Below are 23277 nucleotides of genomic sequence, written 5' to 3'. Positions count from 1 at the left end.
TCTAATACCGATAGCCTATCCTAGGATAGAGTATGTCATCTATATTAAAATCCCTGAAAAAACATTTACCTGTGTTGAATCACAGAGCAGGAAAGTGGTTCTCACAGTAGAATATAAATTGTCATTATGCTCTATTACAGCATTCACATTCACAGTTCGCACTGTGATTTTTCAGAAATGTTCACTTTCATGATTTATGAAAGTTTATGTACACTATAACAAACTTTTGCCACATCATAGTGCCATGCCAGAAATGGGGTGGTGGTCCGATGCTCAGAGCCTTGCTGAGACTGCTAAAACAAAAGGTGCTTGGCTTAAAGGGGTTGGCCACTTAGCAATATTGTAGTTTACTCACTGTATTTCTGACTCTGCTCCTGTTGCCTTCATTAACTTTCATCCATATTGTTTTTCTTCTGCTGGTTTTTGACCTGGCTGCTGCTGTTTGGCGTCTGCGCAGCAGAATGAATTCCTGCTTCCAGTGTCCAGGCCTCGGAGCGCAGCTGGCTAGAGAAGAGAGTGTGCGCACTGACCGCAGTGGACACTGATTCTACTGCGCAGACGTCAGACGCTTGTTGAAGAGTCTAACCAGTGGCAATACAGGCTAAGGAGCTAATTTTTGTGATGTCATATTAAGGTGCCAGGGATGCAAAAACATTGCACAGGCACGATTACAGCAGGAGCAACCAGCAGAAGAAAGAGAATACGTGAATGATGGCAATAGGAGCAGGGACAGATAATACTGTGAGTAAATTAAATAGCAAAACTATTGCAAAGTGGCCAACCCCATTTACGCAGCTCCCCTTTGTTTCTGATAGGTGCTGCTTGGCCTGTAGAAACCAAGGGCACTGTGCTGGACTGACGGCATCGCCCTTTCATTTTAGAGAACATAGTAGTCTCAGCATACAGACTCTCACCAATCAAAACATCTCTGAGGTCACTAGGACATGTCAAAAATGGTATAAAAGTTTATGTGCACTTAAATGGCCCACAAAACCTCATGTCGGCACGGATCTCACATATTACATGTGGCCAAACCCCAAAAAGTAATGAGCCCTAACAGATAAGAGGAGCACAGCCTTTCCCAATGAAACACATATTTCTAGAAAATGAGTGCTAGCCCACTCCCATGTCCGTATTGTACGTATGGGAAAGGCCGCACTACCTGGGTTTTGAAGGACTTTCTGAACTTTGCTCCTTCCCTGTACCTATTATTGCTTATCTGGTAAATTACTATGTTGTTCACATTCATCTTGCTAAATACGTAAATGTGACCTTCTGTTATCCTGTAACAGACATTGGCCTCTATCACTAGAATTTTCAGTATTAAACTGGCTGACATTAGCGATGTGCAAATGTCAGCTGCACCTAACTCTGCTATTCTAATGATTATCCGTGCCCCCATTACTGTAGAATTCTTACTTTTATAATGTGTAAATGAGCCTCTAGAAGCAGGGGGGGGGGGGGGGGGGGGGCGGCTCCTGCACCTAGAGGCTCCTGTCTCCCACCTCAAGTCACGCCTTCCAAGTGTTGATTGACAGGGCCAGGCATCGTTCGCATCCTTCTGCCTGCCCTGTGGAAATCTTGCTCCGTTCGGTATTCTGCGCAGGAGCGGTGAGGGAAGGACGCTCGCGGGCTGCCAGCTTCCTCACTGCGCCTGCGCAGAATACCGAACGGCGTGAGATGTCCCCAGGGCACAGGCAGGCAGAAGGATGCGAACGATGCCTGGCCCTGTCAATCAACACTTGGAAGGCGTGACTTGAGGTGGGAGACTGAAGCCTCTAGGTGCAGGAGCAACGCCCCAACCCTGCTCCTACAGGCTCATTTACATATAATAAAAGTAAGAATTCTACAGTAATGGGGTACGGATAATCATTAGAATAGCAGAGTTAGGCTACTTTCACACTGGCGTTTCTGCGTCCGCTTGTGAGATCCGTTTCAGGAATCTCACAAGCGGCCCAAAACGGATCAGTTTAGCCCCAATGCATTCTGAATGGATAAGGATCCGTTCAGAATGCATCAGTTTGGCTCCGTTCAGCCTCCATTCCGCTCTGAAGGCGGACACCAAAACGTTGCTTGCAGCGTTTTGATGTCCGCCTGACGATACGGAGCCAAACGGATCCGTCCTGACTTACAATGCAAGTCAATGGGGACGGATCCGTTTTCACTGACACAATATGGTGCAATTGAAAACGTATTTGTCCCCCATTGACTAAAAAAAATTATTGAAGGTAACTGAACTGAGAAACCTAGAAACGTCATATGGGTACTCCAGTAACAAGTTACCCCTTATCCACTGGACAAGGGGGTTCCAAATGCGAATTCATATAGGAGTCCTGCTGCCCTCCATTTTTGTCTGTGGCACTCCCAGAGACAGCAGAGTACAAGCCACTCTATAGAGTTTGAGACAGCTGTACACATGTGTAACCCAAATCTATTCAAACAGGAGACCAACTAAGCATGAAATACCTGAAGATTGAAGGGGTTTTGCACCTTTGGCTATACTTACCTGCTTCCTGGCACTAGCTCCCACGCATGTTTGTTCTAAGGCTGCTCCACTGAGCTCCCTGGACATAAACCTACAACTGCTAGCGGCAGTGGTGATCTGCTCCTCTTGTGTCATGTGACGCAAGGGAGCAGGTCACAGCTGCGGCCAGTGATTGGCTGCTGCAGCGTCAAACAGGAAGTTTACATCCAGGGAGCCCAGCGGAGCATCCGAGGCTGTAGAGTGAAAAAGCAGATTGCCAATGCCGGGTAGCAAGCAAGCAAGCTTCCCATCCCAGGTCAGCCCACAAAGAAGGGGTGCCAAACCCTACCCCAAAGATCAAGTGTCTCCATGCCACCCTGGTTTCAGCCACAGTTTCATGCTTCTAAGGAAGGTCCATAAATGACTTAAACGTCATTTTCCATGAGTAGCTGTATACTATAAACATATGAAACGTTCTGGACCACACGGGACTAAATAAATGCAAGCTTACTGATGTATGATTTCTGGTTACAGATTTTTCCCATTTCCCCAACAAATATCCTCACATACCAATCCCCTGGTCTTCATATCCTGACATTTCCATGCTCCGCTGCCCAACCCAGAAATGACGTGTCCAGTTGGCACATGACCAATGCCACCAAAAACACATGTAGCAGTGGTCACAAGGGTCAATACGTCATTGATAGAGGCCAGGAATTCAAGGAGACATCACCACGACAGTAGGATACAATAACCACTGAACGGCACTGCAGCTGAAGTTAGCGTGGTGGTGCACGTGTCCAGGGGCTTTCGTCCCAAACAACAATAACGAAGAAAGGACCGGCACTCACAGATTGTTGCTGTTTATAATGCGTTTCGGCACAGTGCATGCCTTCATCAAACCGTGTGCATACAAAAATCATCCAGCATTTAAATAACCCGCCAGATTAACAAGGAACTGACGTCATGTTACCATGACAACCCACAAAACAAAACAACATTCTTTCAAAGGAAAATGGACAAGCAAATGTACCGAACCCTATAGTGAAGCCCGTATCACATGTTTCAATGCACAATGATTCATACAGGTGAAACTCATCGTGCAAATGTCCATTTATTTCAGTAATGCAACTTAAAATTAGAATTTTGTGAAAAGGTTCAATATTCTAGGCTCAAAGTGTCACACTCTAGTCAGCTAATTAATCCATATCCCCTGAGCAAACGGTACCTGAGATTGTGACTTTGGGGTTTCAGAAGCTGTAAGCCATAATCATCCAAATTATAACAAATAAAGGCTTGAAATATCTCGCTTTGCATGTAATGAGTCTCATATGTTAGTTTCACCTTTTAAGTTGCATTACTGAAATAAATGAACTTTGCACGATATTCTAATTCTTAGTTTCACCCAGCGTGGATAAAAATCAATGATTTTTTTTTTCAAAATCAAAAAAAAAAAAAAAATCGGATGAGGGACAGACAGCAGAGGGTTGTAGTCAATGGAGTATATTCAGACCATGGTCTTGTTACCAGTGGGGTACCTCAGGGATCTGTTCTGGGACCCATATTGTTTAATATATATTGCAGAAGGCCTCGATGGTAAGGTGTGTCTTTTTTCTGTTGACACAAAGATTTGTAACAGGGTTGATGTTCCTGGAGGAATACACCAAATGGAAAAGGATTTAGGAAAACTAGAGGAATGGTCAAAAATATGGCAACTAAAATTTTATGTTGATAAGTGCAAGATAATGCACCTGGGGAGTAAAAACCCAAGAGCAGAATATAAAATCAGTATCAGTGATACAGTCCTAACCTCAGTATCTGAGGAAAGGGATGTAAGGGTCATTATTTCAGAAGACTTAAAGGTAGGCAGACTGTCACAGAGCAGCAGGAAATGCTAGCAGAATGCTTGGGTGTATAGGGAGAGGCATTACCAGTAGAAAGAGGGAGGTGCTCATGCCGCTATACAGAGCACTAGTGAGACCTCATCTGGAGTATTGTGCGAAGTACTGGAGACCATATCTCCAGAAGGATATTGATACTTTGGAGAGAGTTCAGAGAAGAGCTACTAAACTGGTACATGGATTGCAGGATAAAACTTACCAGGAAAGATTAAAGGACCTTAACAAGTAAAGCTTGGAAGAAAGACGAGACAGAGGGGATATGATAGAAACTTTTAAATACATAAAGGGAATCAACAAGGTAAAAGAGGAAAGAATATTTAATAGAAGAAAAACTGCTACAAGAGGACATTTTTAAATTAGAGGGGGAAAGGTTTAAAAGTAATATCAGGAAGTATTACTTTACTGAGAGAGTAGTGGATGCATGGAATAGCCTTCCTGCAGAAGTGGTAGCTGCAAATACAGTGAAGGAGTTTAAGCATGCATGGGATAGGCATAAGGCCATCCTTCATATAAGATAGGGACAGGGGCTATTCATAGTATTCAGTATATTGGGCAGACTAGATGGGCCAAATGGTTCTTATCTGCCAACACATTCTATGTTTCTATATGTGTAATTTTTTGGGTAAATAAATTCCATTAATCCATTCACAATGTCATGCTCTTCCAGAGGTTTTTGTAAGATTATTGGGCAGTTTCTCTGCCTACAAGATATTATCACAGATGCTTGGTTTACTTTTGACTTTTGACTCAGCAGAGATCACAGGCCTCTTCTTCACAGCAAAAATGTTATAACATGAACAGAGTTGAGAAAAATACCTTAATCCTAACTTCTACAAACCTATATGAATGCAGAATCAACCTAATCAAACTAATATGAAAAGTTGTTTAAATCTTCATCTACTTGCATATTATAAGTTATACGAGCAAGAATTAGTCTTTATGTAGAAAACTATGATTTAAATCAAGCCTTACTGACTAGTGATTTAAATCGTGATTTAAATCATTTTGATTTAAATCAAATCCACCCTGGTTTCACCTGTAGTTGACACAATTCAATTCCGCTATAAAAAAAAAGGAAACGAGATTTACATTAAAACTTGATTCACAAAAAACTATATAAACCAAGTTCTCTGTCATACCTGTGGCCGTGTCATTCTTGGAGCGTCCGTTTCGCCGATGATGGCACCCTGCTCTCCTGGTGTTGGCGCCATCATTTGCGAAGCTCAAGACTGACACGGCCACAGGTATGACAGAGAACTTGGTTTTAAAATTTGTCCTCTAAAAACCTGAGTCCGGCACAGATGAACTTATTGCAATAAAGGACCTTTAGCCCCACGGGAAGTTTTGATACTATCAGACCTTGATATGGATTTGTAGAGATTTTATCGTAACATAAGTTTGAAAGCTCATTTTTCTAATGAATATCATGCTTCTCAACTGGGTGATGCGACAGTAACTGGTGCACTCTCTCTTAGCAGTTTGGCTTGAAGATTAAAAGCACCTTTTCACCTCCTAAGGCATCATGCACACGACCGTTGTGGGCATCCGTGGCCATTGTGCCGTTTTCCGTTTTTTTTTTCGTGGACCCATTGACTTTCAATGGGTCCGTGGAAAAATCGAAAAATGCACCGTTTTGCAGCCGCATCCGTGATCCGTGTTTCCTGTCAGTCAAAAAAATATGACCTGTCCTATTTTTTTTTACGGACAACGGTTCACGGACCCATTCAAGTCAATGGGTCCGTGAAAGAACACGGATGCACACAAGATTGGCATCCGCGTCCGTGATCTGTGGCCGTAGGTTACTTTCATACAGACGGATTCGAAGATCTGTCTGCATAAAAGCTTTTTCAGAGATGAGTTTTCACTTCGTGAAAACTCAAATCCGACAGTATATTCTAGCACAGAGGCGTTCCCATAGTGATGGGGACGCTTCTAGTTAGAATATACGCTTCAAGTTAGAATATACTACGAACTATGTACATGACTGCCCCCTGCTGCCTGGCAGCCCCTGATCTCTTACAGGGGGCTGTGATCCGCACAATTAACCCCTTAGGTGCTGCACCTGAGGGGTTAATTGTGCATATCATAGCCCCCTATAAGATCAGGGGCCAGTGTGCGGCCCCCCCGCCCTCCCCCTCCTATTGTAATATCATTGGTGGTCAGTGTGCGGCCTCCGTCGGCCCCCCTCCCTCCCTCTATTGTAATATCATTGGTGGCCAGTGTGCGGCCTCCGTCGGCCCCCCCCTATTGTAATTTCATTGGTGGCCAGTGTGCGGCCCCCCCCCCCCGATCATTGGTGGCAGCGGAGATTCCGATCGGAGTCCCAGTTTAATCGCTCTGGGGCTCCGATCGGTAACCATGGCAACCAGGACGCTACTGCAGGCCTGGTTGCCATGGTTACTTAGCAATATTACAATATTAGAAGCATCATTACCTGCTGGCTGCTGCGCTGTCTGTGTCCGGCCGGGAGCTCCTCCTACTTGTAAGTGACAGATCATTAAGCAATGCGCCGCACAGACCTGTCACTTACCAGTAGGAGGAGCTCCCGGCCGGACACAGACAGCAGCAGCCAGCAGGCCACCAATGATATTCAAACTGGGGAGGGAGGGGGGTCTGCCGCCTGGCAGCCCCTGATCTCTTATAGGGGGCTATGATATGCACAATTAACCCCTCAGGTGCAGCACCTGAGGGGTTAATTGTGCTGATCACAGCCCCCTGTAAAAGATCGGGTGCTGCCAGGCAGCAGGGGGCAGTTATGTACACAGTTCGTAGTATATTCTAACTAGAAGCGTCCCCATCACTATGGGAACGCCTCTGTGTTAGAATATACTGTCGGATCTGAGTTTCACGATGTAACTCAAATCCGATGGTATATTCTAACATAGAGGCGTTCCCATGGAAAACTCCGATCCCATGGTATATTAACTCCTGACTTTACATTGAAAGTCAATGGGGGACGGATCCGTTTGAAATTGCACCATATTGTGTCAACGTCAAACGGATCCGTCCTGTCACGAGGGTATCAAGAGCCACGTCTGACTCCGTTATACCCGGGGTCAGGAAGTCGCAGCGGGTGGCTGCGCGCTCTATATCGAAAGATCACGTTGTTTCTTTGTGATTGTTTTCTGTGTTTGCCTTGCTATCCTTTTTGTCTCTCTCAGGGATCCGTAGCTTCTCCTCCTCAGCTGTTTCTTGTCTGCCACTCCCTACCTTCTTATATTCTCCCCTCACACTTCTCTAGTTGCCAGTTATAGAGCTTCCTGCCTGGACATCTATACTGACCCACTGGAGTGGTTAATCCTGGTTGTCGTTCCTGAGTGCTACCCTCCGGATCCCTGTTGGGCTTATTGTTGTCTCCTGTTGTCGCCCACCTGGGAATATATGTTGAGTCTGTGTTGTCTGTCCTCACCTTGGTGTTTTCCCTTAGAGTTAGTGGTGCGGACTAGTGTTCCCATCGCCCTGTTCACTACCTAGGGCTCAGCTCAGGGAAAGCCAGGGCTTTAGGCACGTGATCGGCGTACGGGTGAGGAACCCGTCTAGGGACGTCAGGGCAGCCAGGTGCCAGCCGCCAGGTGAGTCAGGGGTCACCATCTTCCCTCTCACTTGGGCAGGGCCTTCCTCGTTCCCTCCCTCTGTGTCACGTATGTGATAGCCACGCCGACCGTGATATTATAACTGGCCCTTACTTTTTGAGAAAAAAAAAAAAAAAATTATTTAATTTTTTGTTTGTTGTTTTTTTTTTCTCTCTCTACTTAGAATCCAATATGGATCCTATTGATGCCTTGGCAGAACAGCTTCAAAGCCTGTCTTTGGAGGTGGCAGGATTGAAGGCGTCTGTTCTCCAACAACAGCAGCAAATGCAGCAGACCGCACCCCCAGCGGTTGCTATGGGTAACCAGGTTGTCACTAAACCCAAGGTTGCTCTTCCCGACAGATTTTCTGGGGGAAGGGACAAATTTGCGACGTTCCGTGAGGCCTGCAAATTATATTTTAAGTTGCGCCCTTACTCCTCAGGTCATGAAGAACAGCGGGTAGGGATTGTCATTTCCCTGCTTCAGGGGGATCCGCAATCCTGGGCGTTCTCGTTACCCCCTGGTTCTCAGGCTCTTCGGTCAGTGGAGGGATTTTTTGGGGCTTTGGGTCTCATATATGATGACCCTGACCGAGTCGCCCTGGCTGAGTCGAAGTTACGGAGACTCCTACAGGGAGATCGGTCAGCAGAGGAATATTGCTCAGAGTTCCGTAGGTGGGCTACGGATACTCAGTGGAACGACGATCAGAATAGATAGACGTCTTAGGGAGAGATCGAAAATTCCGGAGCAATTGGTTACCTCTCCCAAGCAACAGTCAGCCTGTACTGACTTAGATGAGCCTATGCAGCTAGGCGGAACTTCTCGTCAGGTCCGTCCTCCCGAGGTTCGCCGTAGGGGGGGGGCTTGTTTTTTCTGTGGGGGGAGGGGTCATTTCATTAATGTCTGTCCCTCCTTTCTCAAAAACAAAAGACCGTCGGAAAACTACTAACCCCGGGCTGTGCGGAGGATGTCAGCCGGGGGGTATACGTTTCCTCCATACGAACATCTCAATTTGTGTTACCAGCGGTCATTGTTTTTGGTGTTAAGACGGAGTCTATTTCTGTTTTTCTAGACAGTGGAGCAGGGGTAAACTTGATTGATGCCCATTTTGCCCGCACTATGGGTTTGTCTCTCTGTACGCTGCAGAGACCTATTCCCGTATTCGCTATAGATTCTGCTCCTCTGTCTCAGAGAAACCTCACCCACATTGTTCGTAATTTACACCTTCGGGTAGGGGACCACCATAATGAGTGTCTTTCATGTTACGTTCTGGAGGGCCTTCCCTCTCCGGTGGTATTGGGTCTTCCCTGGTTGGTAGCGCACAATCCAGTGGTGGATTGGCAGGCCAGGGAGATATTGGAGTGGAGTGAGCATTGCAGAGAGAATTGCTTAAATAACAATTGCTTAATCGCCTCCATAGCTTCCCTACCTACATTTATTTCGGACTTTGAGGACGTTTTTTCTGAAAAGGGTTGTCAGAAACTACCACCTCATCGTCCTTATGATTGCCCGGTTAACCTGATTCCCGGGGCAAAATTACCCAAGTCCAGGTTGTATAATCTTTCGGGTCCCGAGAGACAAGCCATGAAAGATTATATCTCCGAGAGTCTGGCTAAGGGACACATCAGACACTCTTCTTCACCCGTGGCTGCAGGGTTTTTCTTTGTTAAAAAGAAATATGGGGGCCTGCGTCCTTGCTTAGATTTCCGTGAGTTAAACCAGATAACCATCCGTGACCCATACCCTCTTCCTCTCATTCCTGACCTTTTTAATCAGATTGCGGGTGCTAAGTGGTTCTCCAAACTTGATCTTAGGGGGGCCTACAATCTGATTCGTATCAGGGAAGGGGATGAGTGGAAGACAGCTTTTAACACCCCTGAGGGGCATTATGAAAATCTAGTTATGCCTTTCGGTCTGACCAATGCCCCTGATGTCTTCCAACATTTCGTTAATGATATTTTTAGTCATCTCATCGGCAGGTTTGTAGTCATATACCTAGATGATATCTTAATTTATTCGGCTGATCTGAAAACACATGAGGTGCATGTCAGGCAAGTACTGCAGGTCCTACGGACGAATAAATTATATGCGAAAATTGAAAAATGTGTCTTCGCTGTTCAGGAATTACAGTTCCTGGGATATCTATTATCTGCTTCAGGTTTCCGCATGGATCCTGGGAAGGTCCAGGCAATTTTAGATTGGGATCTTCCTGAGAACCTTAAAGCCCTACAACGGTTTTTGGGTTTCGCAAATTTCTATAGAAAGTTCATTAAAAATTATTCAGTGATCGTTAAACCCCTTACCGACATGACTAGGAAGGGGACGGATTTTTCCAAATGGTCTGACGCCGCTAAAGATGCATTTTCCTCTCTAAAGGAGAGGTTTACCTCGGCACCTGTTCTAATTCAACCTGATGTCTCCCAGCCTTTTATTGTCGAGGTAGATGCGTCAGAGGTGGGAGTGGGAGCTGTATTGTCTCAGGGTCCGTCTCCTGGCAAATGGCGTTCCTTGCGCTTTCTTTTCCAAAAAATTATCTTCTGCGGAGAAGAATTATGATATTGGAAATAGGGAACTGTTGGCGATTAAACTGGCGCTTGAAGAGTGGCGTCACTTCTTAGAGGGAGCAATCCACCCCGTCACGGTGATTACGGATCACAAGAACCTTCTGTACCTAGAATCGGCTAAGCGTCTCACCCCTAGACAAGCTAGGTGGTCGCTATTCTTTACCAGATTTAACTTTGTAATCACCTATCGTCCTGGGGCAAAAAATACCAAGGCAGACGCATTATCTCGTAGTTTCCCTGGAGGGGGTAATGTTTGTGATCCGGTACCTATTTTACAAAGAGGAGTGGTTGTCTCTGCTGTACACTCTGTTCTAGAGGGAAAGGTGTTAGAGGCTCAGGGGGACGCCCCGGCCTCTTGCCCCTCAGAGAAATTGTTTGTACCGTTAAACCTGCGTCTTGAATTATTAAAAGAACATCATAATTCGGCACTTGCTGGACACCCGGGTAGTAAAGCAACCTTGGAGCTTTTATCTCGTCGTTTTTGGTGGCCAAGGTTGCGTCAGGATGTAATGGATTTCGTGTCTACTTGTTCTACTTGTGCACGCGCGAAAGTCTCTCATACACGTCCAGCAGGGTCTTTATTGCCACTTTTCATCCCCAATAGGCCATGGACACATCTGTCAATGGATTTCATCACTGACTTACCGTTGTCGGCGGGTAAAACTGTTATCTTGGTAGTAGTAGACAGGTTTAGCAAAATGGTACACTTTATTGCGCTACCCGCACTTCCTAATGCTAAAACTCTCGCTCAGGTGTTTATCAGTGAAATCGTGAAGCTTCACGGGGTCCCTTCCGATGTGGTTTCGGATCGGGGAACCCAGTTTATTTCTAAGTTTTGGAAAGCTTTTTGTTCCCGTTTGGGGGTTCACTTGTCCTTTTCCTCAGCTTTACATCCTCAGTCGAATGGACAGACTGAGCGTACCAACCAAAACCTAGAAACATATTTAAGGTGTTTTGTGTCTGAAAACCAAGAGTTGTGGTCATCATATTTACCGTTAGCTGAGTTTGCCATAAATAATCATTATCAGGAGTCCACTGGCAAGTCACCATTCCTTAGTGCATACGGTTTTCATCCCCAATTTTGTACTTTCAAAGAGGGGGGGTCTTCTGGGGTTCCCGAAGAGGAAAGGTTTTCTTCATCTCTTTCATCGGTATGGCAGAAGGTGCAAGTTAACTTGAAAAAGATGAGTGGTAAATATAAATGCATGGCCGATAAGAAACGGTCGCCAGGTCCGGACCTAGGAGTGAATGACTATGTGTGGTTGTCTACTAGGAATATTAAGTTGAAGGTTCCTTCTTGGAAACTGGGTCCTAGGTTCATTGGTCCCTATAAAATAGTAGCCGTCATTAACCCTGTGGCTTTTCGCCTGGAGCTACCTCAGACTTTTAAGATCCATAACGTCTTCCATAAATCGTTACTCAAGAAGTATGTTCCACCTCTAGAACCATCGCCGCTGCCACCTCCTCCTGTCATTGTGGCTGGTAATCTGGAGTTTCAAATAGCCAGAATTGTTGATTCTCGTCGGGTCCGCCGCTCTCTTCAGTATCTGGTGCATTGGAGGGGTTACGGTCCCGAGGAAAGAATGTGGGTTCCAGCGTCAGAGGTAAACGCCAACAGGTTAATTCAGACTTTCCATGCCTCTCATCCGGAGAGACCTGGTCCTAAGTGTCCGGAGGCCCCTCGTGAAAGGGGGGGTACTGTCACGAGGGTATCAAGAGCCACGTCTGACTCCGTTATACCCGGGGTCAGGAAGTCGCAGCGGGTGGCTGCGCGCTCTATATCGAAAGATCACGTTGTTTCTTTGTGATTGTTTTCTGTGTTTGCCTTGCTATCCTTTTTGTCTCTCTCAGGGATCCGTAGCTTCTCCTCTTCAGCTGTTTCTTGTCTGCCACTCCCTACCTCCTTATATTCTCCCCTCACACTTCTCTAGTTGCCAGTTATAGAGCTTCCTGCCTGGACATCTATACTGACCCACTGGAGTGGTTAATCCTGGTTGTCGTTCCTGAGTGCTACCCTCCGGATCCCTGTTGGGCTTATTGTTGTCTCCTGTTGTCGCCCACCTGGGAATATATGTTGAGTCTGTGTTGTCTGTCCTCCCCTTGGTGTTTTCCCTTAGAGTTAGTGGTGCGGACTAGTGTTCCCATCGCTTCCCATGGCCTGTTCCAGTGGTGGGTGACGTGAAGCCTGATTCTCTGCTATGACATTAAGACAGATTCTGCACTGACATAAGGCCAGATTCTCTGTTACGGGACCTCTCTCCTCTGCCTGGGTGCCTGGGCCTAAATGTGTGACAGTGGCCTGTTCCAGTGGTGGGTGACGTGAAGCCTGATTCTCTGCTATGACATGAAGACTTATTCTGTGCTGACATGAAGCCAGATTCTCTGTTACGCGACCTCTCTCCTCTGCCTGGGTGCCTGGGCCTAAATATGTGACAGTGGCCTGTTCTAGTGGTGGGTGACGTGAAGCCTGATTCTCTGCTATGACATGAAGACAGATTCTGTGCTGACATAAGGCCAGATTCTCTGTTACGGGACCTCTCTCCTCTGCCTGGGTGCCTGGGCCGAAATGTGTGACAGTGGCCTGTTCCAGTGGTGGGTGACGTGAAGCCTGATTCTCTGCTATGACATGAAGATTTATTCTGTGCTGACATGAAGCCAGATTCTCTGTTACGCGACCTCTCTCCTCTGCCTGGGTGCCTGGGCCTAAATGTGTGACAGTGGCCTGTTCCAGTGGTGGGTGTCGTGAAGCCTGATTCTCTGCTATGACATAAAGACAGATTCTGCGCTGACATAAGGCCAGATTCTCTGTTACGGGACCTCTCTCCTCTACCTGGGTGCCTGGGCCTAAATGTGTGACAGTGGCCTGTTCCAGTGGTGGGTGACGTGAAGCCTGATTCTCTGCTATGACATGAAGACAGATTCTGTGCTGACATGAAGCCAGATTCTCTGTTACGGGACCTCTCTCCTCTGCCTGGGTGCCTGGGCCTAAATATGTGACAGTGGCCTGTTCCAGTGGTGGGTGACGTGAAGCCTGATTCTCTGCTTTGACATGAAGACAGATTCTGCGCTGACATAAGGCCAGATTCTCTGTTACGGGACCTCTCTCCTCTGCCTGGGTGCCTGGGTGCCTGGGCCTAAATGTGTGACAGAGGCCTGTTCCAGTGGTGGGTGACGTGAAGCCTGATTCTCTGCTATGACATGAAGACTTATTCTGTGCTGACATGAAGTCAAATTCTCTGTTACGTGACCTCTCTCCTCTGCCTGGGTGCCTGGGCCTAAATATGTGACAGTGGGCTGTTCTAGTGGTGGGTGACGTGAAGCCTGATTCTCTGCTATGACATGAAGACAGATTCTGCGCTGATATAAGGCCAGATTCTCTGTTACGGGACCTCTCTCCTCTGCCTGGGTGCTTGGGCCTAAATATGTGACAGTGGCCTGTTCCAGTGGTGGGTGACGTGAAGCCTGATTCTCTGCTATGACATGAAGACAGATTCTGCGCTGACATAATGCCAGATTCTCTGTTACGGGACCTCACTCCTCTGCCTGGGTGCCTGGGCCTAAATGTGTGACAGTGGCCTGTTCCAGTGGTGGGTGACGTGAAGCCTGATTCTCTGCTATGACATGAAAACAGATTCTGTGCTGACATAAGGCCAGATTCTCTGTTACGGGACCTCTCTCCTCTGCCTGGGTGCCTGGGCCTAAATGTGTGACGGTGGCATGTTCCAGTGGTGGGTGACGTGAAGCCTGATTCTCTGCTATGACATGAAGACAGATTCTGCGCTGAAATAAGGCCAGATTCTCTGTTACGGGACCTCTCTCCTCTGCCTGGGTGCCTGGGCCTAAATGTGTGACAGTGGCCTGTTCCAATGGTGGGTGACGTGAAGCCTGATTCTCTGCTATGACATAAAGACAGATTCTGCGCTGACATAAGGCCAGATTCTCTGTTACGGGACCTCTCTCCTCTGCCTGGGTGCCTGGGCCTAAATGTGTGACAGTGGCCTGTTCCAGTTGTGGGTGACGTGAAGCCTGATTCTCTGCTATGACATGAAGACAGATTCTGTGCTGACATAAGGCCAGATTCTCTGTTACGGGACCTCTCTCCTCTGCCTGGGTGCCTGGGCCTAAATGTGTGACAGTGGCCTGTTCCAGTGGTGGGTGACGTGAAGCCTGATTCTCTGCTATGACATGAAGACTTATTCTGTGCTGACATGAAGCCAGATTCTCTGTTACGCGACCTCTCTCCTCTGCCTGGGTGCCTGGGCCTAAATATGTGACAGTGGCCTGTTCTAGTGGTAGGTGACGTGAAGCCTGATTCTCTGCTATGACATGAAGACCGATTCTGCGCTGACATAAGGCCAGATTCTCTGTTACGGGACCTCTCTCCTCTGCCTGGGTGCCTGGGCCTAAATGTGTGACAGTGGCCTGTTCCAGTGGTCGGTGACGTGAAGCCTGATTCTCTGCTATGACATGAAGACAGATTCTGTGCTGACATAAGGCCAGATTCTCTGTTACGGGACCTCTCTCCTCTGCCTGGGTGCCTGGGCCTAAATATGTGACAGTGGCCTGTTCCAGTGGTGGGTGACGTGAAGCCTGATTCTCTGCTATGACATGAAGACAGATTCTGCGCAGACATAAGGCCAGATTCTCTGTTACGGGACCTCTCTCCTCTGCCTGGGTGCCTGGGCCTAAATGTGTGACAGTGGCCTGTTCCTTTGGTGGGTGACGTGAAGCCTGATTTTCTGCTATGACGTGAAGACAGATTCTGCGCTGACATAAGGCCAGATTCTCTGTTACGGGACCTCTCTCCTCTGCCTGGGTGCCTGGGCCTAAATGTGTGACAGTGGCCTGTTCCAGTGGTGGGTGACGTGAAGCCCGATTCTCTGCTATGACATGAAGACAGATTCTGTGCTGACATAAGGCCAGATTCTCTGTTACGGAACCTCTCTCCTCTGCCTGGGTACCTGGGACTAAATGTGTGACAGTGGCCTGTTCCAGTGGTGGGTGACGTGAAGCCTGATTCTCTGCTATGACATGAAGACAGATTCTGCGCTGACATAAGGCCAGATTCTCTGTTACGGGACCTCTCTCCTCTGCCTGGGTGCCTGGGCCTAAATGTGTGACAGTGGCCTGTTCCAGTGGTGGGTGACGTGAAGCCTGATTCTCTGCTATAACATAAAGACAGATTCTGCGCTGACATAAGACCAGATTCTCTGTTACGGGACCTCTCTCCTCTGCCTGGGTTCCTGGTCCTAAATGTGTGACAGTGGCCTGTTCCAGTGGTGGGTGACGTGAAGCCTGATTCTCTGCTATGACATGAAGACAGATTCTGTGCTGACATAAGGCCAGATTCTCTGTTACGGGACCTCTCTTTTCTGCCTGGGTGCCTGGGCCTAAATGTGTGACAGTGTCCTGTTCTAGTGGTGGGTGACGTGAAGCCTGATTCTCTGCTATGACATGAAGACTTATTCTGTGCTGACATGAAGCCAGATTCTCTGTTACGCGACCTCTCTCCTCTGCCTGGGTGCCTGAGCCTAAATGTGTGACAGTGGCCTGTTCCAGTGGTGGGTGACGTGAAGCCTGATTCTCTGCTATGACATGAAGACAGATTCTGTGCTGACATAAGGCCAGATTCTCTGTTACGGGACCTCTCTTTTCTGCCTGGGTGCCTGGACCTAAATGTGTGACAGTGGCCTGTTCTAGTGGTGGGTGACGTGAAGCCTGATTCTCTGCTATGACATGAAGACTTATTCTGTGCTGACATGAAGCCAGATTCTCTGTTACGCGACCTCTCTCCTCTGCCTGGGTGCCTGGGCCTAAATGTGTGACAGTGGCCTGTTCCAGTAGTGGGTGACGTGAAGCCTGATTCTCTGCTATGACATGAAGACAGATTCTGTGCTGACATAAGGCCAGATTCTCTGTTACGGGACCTCTCTCCTCTGCCTGGGTGCCTGGGCCTAAATGTGTGACAGTGGCCTGTTCCAGTGGTGGGTGACGTGAAGCATGATTCTCTGCTATGACATGAAGACAGATTCTGTGCTGACATAAGGCCAGATTCTCTGTTACGGGACCTCTCTTTTCTGCCTGGGTGCCTGGGCCTAAATGTGTGACAGTGGCCTGTTCCAGTGGTGGGTGACGTGAAGCCTGATTCTCTGCTATGACATGAAGACTTATTCTGTGCTGACATGAAGCCAGATTCTCTGTTACGGGACCTCTCTCCTCTGCCTGGGTGCCTGGGCCTAAATATGTGATAGTGGCCTGTTCCAGTGGTGGGTGACGTGAAGCCTGATTCTCTGCTATGACATGAAGACAGATTCTGCGCTGACATAAGGCCAGATTCTCTGTTACGGGACCTCTCTCTCCTCTGCCTGGGTGCCTGGGCCTAAATGTGTGACAGTGGCCTGTTCCAGTGGTGGGTGACGTGAAGCCTGATTCTCTGCTATGACATGAAGACAGATTCTGCGCTGACATAAGGCCAGATTCTCTGTTACGGGACCTCTCTCCTCTGCCTGGGTGCCTGGGCCTAAATGTGTGACAGTGGCCTGTTCCAGTGGTGGGTGACGTGAAGCCTGATTCTCTGCTATGACATGAAGACAGATTCTGCGCTGACATAAGGCCAGATTCTCTGTTACTGGACTTCTTCCCTCTGCCTGGGTGCCTGGGCCTAAATATGTGACAGTGGCCTGTTCCAGTGGTGGGTGACGTAAAGCCTGATTCTCTGCTATGACATGAAGACAGATTCTGCGCTGACATAAGGCTAGATTCTCTGTTACGGGACCTCACTCCTCTGCCTTGGTGCCTGGGCCTAAATGTGTGACAGTGGCCTGTTCCAGTGGTGGGTGACGTGAAGCCTGATTCTCTGCTATGACATGAAGACAGATTCTGTGCTGACATAAGGCCAGATTCTCTGTTACGGGACCTCTCTCCTCTGCCTGGGTGCCTGGGCCTAAATATGTGACAGTGGCCTGTTCCAGTGGTGGGTGACGTGAAGCGTGATTCTCTGCTATGACATGAAGACAGATTCTGCGCTGACATAAGGCCAGATTCTTTGTTACGGGACCTCTCTCCTCTGCCTGGGTGCCTGGGCCTAATTGTGTGACAGTGGCATGTTCCAGTGGTGTGTGACGTGAAGCCTGATTCTCTGCTATGACATGAAGACAGATTCTGCGCTGACATAAGGCCAGATTCTCTGTTACGGGACCTCTCTCCTCTGCCTGGGTGCCTGGGCCTAAATGTGTGACAGTGGCCTGTTCCAGTGGTGGGTGACGTGAAGCCTGATTCTCTGCTATGACATGAAGACAGATTCTGTGCTGACATAAGGCCAGATTCTCTGTTACGGGACCTCTCTCCTCTGCCTGTGTGCCTGGGCCTAAATATGTGACAGTGGCCTGTTCCAGTGGTGGGTGACGTGAAGCGTGATTCTCTGCTATGACATGAAGACAGATTCTGCGCTGACATAAGGCCAGATTCTTTGTTACGGGACCTCTCTCCTCTGCCTGGGTGCCTGGGCCTAATTGTGTGACAGTGGCATGTTCCAGTGGTGTGTGACGTGAAGCCTGATTCTCTGCTATGACATGAAGACAGATTCTGCGCTGACATAAGGCCAGATTCTCTGTTACGGGACCTCTCTCCTCTGCCTGGGTGCCTGGGCCAAAATGTGTGACAGTGGCCTGTTCCAGTGGTGGGTGACGTGAAGCCTGATTCTCTGCTATGACATGAAGAAAGATTCTGCGCTGACATAAGGCCAGATTCTCTGTTACGGGACCTCTCTCCTCTGCCTGGGTGCCTGGGCCTAAATGTGTGACAGTGGCCTCTTCCAGTGGTGGGTGACGTGAAGCCTGATTCTCTGCTATGACATGAAGACAGATTCTGTGCTGACATAAGGCCAGATTCTCTGTTACGGGACCTCTCTCCTCTGCCTGGGTGCCTGGGCCTAAATATGTGACAGTGGCCTGTTCCAGTGGTGGGTGACGTGAAGCGTGATTCTCTGCTATGACATGAAGACAGATTCTGCGCTGACATAAGGCCAGATTCTTTGTTACGGGACCTCTCTCCTCTGCCTGGGTGCCTGGGCCTAATTGTGTGACAGTGGCATGTTCCAGTGGTGTGTGACGTGAAGCTTGATTCTCTGCTATGACATGAAGACAGATTCTGCGCTGACATAAGGCCAGATTCTCTGTTACGGGACCTTTCTCCTCTGCCTGGGTGACTGGGCCTAAATGTGTGACAGTGGCCTGTTCCAGTGGTGGGTGACGTGAAGCCTGATTCTCTGCTATGACATGAAGAAAGATTCTGCGCTGACATAAGGCCAGATTCTCTGTTACGGGACCTCTCTCCTCTGCCTGGGTGCCTGGGCCTAAATGTGTGACAGTGGCCTCTTCCAGTGGTGGGTGACGTGAAGCCTGATTCTCTGCTTTGACATGAAGACAGATTCTGTGCTGACATAAGGCCAGATTCTCTGTTACGGGACCTCTCTCCTCTGCCTGGGTGCCTGGGCCTAAATGTGTGACAGTGGCCTGTTCCAGTGGTGGGTGACGTGAAGCCTGATTCTCTGCTATGACATGAAGACAGATTCTGCGCTGACATAAGGCCAGATTCTCTGTTACTGGACCTCTTCCCTCTGCCTGGGTGCCTGGGCCTAAATATGTGACAGTGGCCTGTTCCAGTGGTGGGTGAGGTGAAGCCTGATTCTCTGCTATGACATGAAGACAGATTCTGTGCTGACATAAGGCCAGATTCTCTGTTACGGGACCTCTCTCCTCTGCCTGGGTGCCTGGGCCTAAATATGTGACAGTGGCCTGTTCCAGTGGTGGGTGACGTGAAGCGTGATTCTCTGCTATGACATGAAGACAGATTCTGCGCTGAAATAAGGCCAGATTCTCTGTTACGGGACCTCTCTCCTCTGCCTGGGTGCCTGGGCCTAATTGTGTGACAGTGGCCTGTTCCAGTGGTGGGTGACGTGAAGCCTGATTCTCTGCTATGACATGAAGACAGATTCTGCGCTGACATAAGGCCAGATTCTCTGTTACGGGACCTCTCTCCTCTGCCTGGGTGCCTGGGCCTAAATGTGTGACAGTGGCCTGTTCCAGTGGTGGGTGACGTGAAGCCTGATTCTCTGCTATGACATGAAGACAGATTCTGCGCTGACATAAGGCCAGATTCTCTGTTACGGGACCTCTCTCCTCTGCCTGGGTGCCTGGGCCTAAATGTGTGACAGTGGCCTGTTCCAGTGGTGGGTGACGTGAAGCCTGATTCTCTGCTATGACATGAAGACAGATTCTGCGCTGACATAAGGCCAGATTCTCTGTTACGGGACCTCTCTCCTCTGCCTGGGTTCCTGGGCCTAAATTTGTGACAGTGGCCTGTTCCAGTGGTGAGTGACGTGAAGCCTGATTCTCTGCTATGACATGAAGACAGATTCTGCGCTGACATAAGGCCAGATTCTCTGTTACGGGACCTCTCTCCTCTGCCTGGGTGCCTGGGCCTAAATGTGTGACAGTGGCCTGTTCCAGTGGTGGGTGACGTGAAGCCTGATTCTCTGCTATGACATGAAGACTTATTCTGTGCTGACATGAAGCCAGATTCTCTGTTACGCGACCTCTCTCCTCTGCCTGGGTGCCTGGGCCTAAATATGTGACAGTGGCCTGTTCTAGTGGTGGGTGACGTGAAGCCTGATTCTCTGCTATGACATGAAGACATATTCTGCACTGACATAAGGCCAGATTCTCTGTTACGCGACCTCTCTCCTCTGCCTGGGTGCCTGGGCCTAAATGTGTGACAGTGACCTGTTCCAGTGGTGGGTGACGTGAAGCCTGATTCTCTGCTATGACATGAAGACAGATTCTGCGCTGACATAAGGCCAGATTCTCTGTTACGGGACCTCTCTCCTCTGCCTCGGTGCCTGGGCCTAAATATGTGACAGTGGCCTGTTTTAGTGGTGGGTGACGTGAAGCCTGATTCTCTGCTATGACATGAAGACAGATTCTGCGCTGACATAAGGCCAGATTCTCTGTTACGGGACCTCTCTCCTCTGCCTGGGTGCCTGGGCCTAAATGTGTGACAGTGGCCTGTTCCAGTGGTGGGTGACGTGAAGCCTGATTCTCTGCTATGACATGAAGACAGATTCTGCGCTGACATAAGGCCAGATTCTCTGTTATGGGACCTCTCTCCTCTGCCTGGGTGCCTGGGCCTAAATATGTGATAGTGGCCTGTTCCAGTGGTGGGTGACGTGAAGCCTGATTCTCTGCTATGACATGAAGACAGATTCTGCACTGAAATAAGGCCAGATTCTCTGTTACGGGACCTCTCTCCTCTGCCTGGGTGCCTGGGCATAAATGTGTGACAGTGGCCTGTTCCAGTGGTGGGTGACGTGAAGCCTGATTCTCTGCTATGACATGAAGACAGATTCTGCGCTGACATAAGGCCAGATTCTCTGTTACGGGACCTCTCTCCTCTGCCTGGGTGCCTGGGCCTAAATATGTGACAGTGGCCTGTTCCAGTGGTGGATGACGTGAAGCCTGATTCTCTGCTATGACATGAAGACAGATTCTGTGCTGACATAAGGCCAGATTCTCTGTTACGGGACCTCTCTCCTCTGCCTGGGTGCCTGGGCCTAAATGTGTGACAGTGGCCTGTTCCAGTGATGGGTGACGTGAAGCCTGATTCTCTGCTATGGCATGAAGACAGATTCTGCGCTGACATAAGGCCAGATTCTCTGTTACGGGACCGCTCTCCTCTGTCTGGGTGCCGGGGCCTAAATATGTGACAGTGGCCTCTTCCAGTGGTGGGTTACATGAAGCCAGATTCTCTGCTATGGCATGAAGAGACTGATTCTGTGCTGACATGAAGCCAGATTCTTTGCTATGGCATGAAGAGACTGATTCTCTGCTGACGTGAAGCCAGATTCTCTGCTATGGGACCTCTGTCCAATTGATATTGGGTCATTTTTATTTTTTTTATTTTAATTTTAATTCATTTCCCTATCCACATTTGTTTGCAGGGGATTTACCTACATGTTGCTGCCTTTTGCAGCCCTCTAGCTCTTTCCTGGGCTGTTTTACAGCCTTTTTAGTGCCAAAAGTTTGGGTCCCCATTGACTTCAATAGGGTTTGGGTTCGGGACGAAGTTCGGTTCGGGTTCGGATCCCGAACTCGAACATTTCCTCGGAAGTTCGGCCGAACTTCTCGAACCCGAACATCCAGGTGTTCGCTCAACTCTAATCATGAACCATCCTGTATGTTACTGGTTGTCCCTTTACTGGTTTCTTCTTAACTGGGAACAGGGGTGTATTTGCTGGTGAACTGGTCCTTACTAAGACACCCATTCTCTCACATTGTTTCACTTGTAAGGCTACTGACTGCTCTTGGGCATGACTCAAGGGGTACTGCTTAACACTGGGTAGTTGGCAACCTGGTTTGAGATGAACCATGGAAGGGTTAACATTAAGTTTCCCAATGTCTAACTTTGTGGATGACCATAATTTGTACGGGACTACCTGTAACTCCCCACAATCCTTGTAGTGTAAATGGCATCCTATCTTGGGCTCAAGGTACATTGCCATAACTTGACACAGAACCTCATCCGAGGCTCCTTTATCTGCCTGTGTGGTACCGTCCTCATTAAAATGAATATGTGCCCCCAGTGCCTGCAAAACATCAGTGTCTAGCAGATTAAAAGGAATATTATTTTCTTTGACCAACAACTGTGTTGCCACCAGGCTATCTTTGATCTTCAAGTTTATTGGCAATGTTTCTGGAACATAGACTACTTCCCCCGTGAAACCAGACACAGGTACACGCTGTTCACTTATCTGCCATGGTTTAACCCCTTAAGGACTCAGCCCTATTTCACCTTAAGGACTTGGCCATTTTTTGCAAATCTGACCAGTGTCACTTTAAGTGGTGATAACTTTAAAACGCTTTGACCTATGCAGGCCATTCTGAGATTGTTTTTTCGTCACATATTGTACTTCATGACCCTCTTAAAATGAAGTCAAAATTATTATTTTTTTGCATAAAAAAATACCTAATTTACCAAAAATTTTGAAAAATTTGCAAATTTCAAAGTTTGAGTTTCTCTACCTCTGTAATTCATAGTAATACCCCAAAAAATTGTGATGACTTTACATTCCCCATATGTCTACTTCATGTTTGAATTATTTTGGGAATGATATTTTATTTTTTGGGGATGGTACAAGGCTTAGAAGTTTAGGAGCAAATCTTGAAATTTTTAAGAAATTTACAAAAACCCAATTTTTAGGGACCCCATTCTATAAACTACACCCCTCAAGGTATTCAAAACTGATTTTACAAACTTCGTTAACCCTTTAGGTGTTGCACAAGAGTTATTGGCAAATGGGGATGAAATTTGAGAATTTCATTTTTTTGCCTAATTTTCCATTTTAACCAATTATTTCCACTAATAAAGCAAGGGTTAACAGCCAAACAAGACTGTATCTTTATTGCCCTGACTCTGCCGTTTACAGAAACACCCCATATGTGGCCGTAAACTACTGTACGGCCACACAGGGGGCGTAGAGTGAAAGGCGGAAATTCACATCAGAGCTCTGTCCTCATGGACAGCTGGGACACTAATGACAGACAGAAGGTGGACCACAGCGTCCGACTAAAAGGGGTGGACTTAGATGACTCAGAGTAGGATTCATGGTAGATAGCAGTGCAACCTCAAGTGTGTTAAGTAAAGATTTGTTCATTAAGCTTGACTTACAAGTGTCAGCCAAAAATCAGGGCATAAGAGTACACTCAGATCTCATTCCAATC

The 23277-nt window shown here is 47.9% G+C and overlaps 1 long non-coding RNA gene across 1 annotated transcript in view; it reads right to left on the bottom strand.

The window, feature by feature from the left end:
- LOC121002169 overlaps positions 1-2801 on the bottom strand; it is a 28764-nt gene extending 25963 nt beyond the window's left edge. Inside the window, exon 1 of the long non-coding RNA XR_005779239.1 lies at positions 2791-2801. This is a non-coding gene — a long non-coding RNA (uncharacterized LOC121002169). The remainder of the gene's footprint in view (positions 1-2790) is intronic.
- Positions 2802-23277: the final 20476 nt, after the last annotated feature.

This window comes from Bufo bufo, chromosome 5 (assembly GCF_905171765.1).
Source record: "Bufo bufo chromosome 5, aBufBuf1.1, whole genome shotgun sequence".
In the NCBI taxonomy this organism is placed as follows: Eukaryota; Metazoa; Chordata; class Amphibia; order Anura; family Bufonidae; genus Bufo; species Bufo bufo.
Note: the sequence above shows the minus strand (reverse complement) of the source record. Positions and strands in the feature narration are given on the sequence as shown.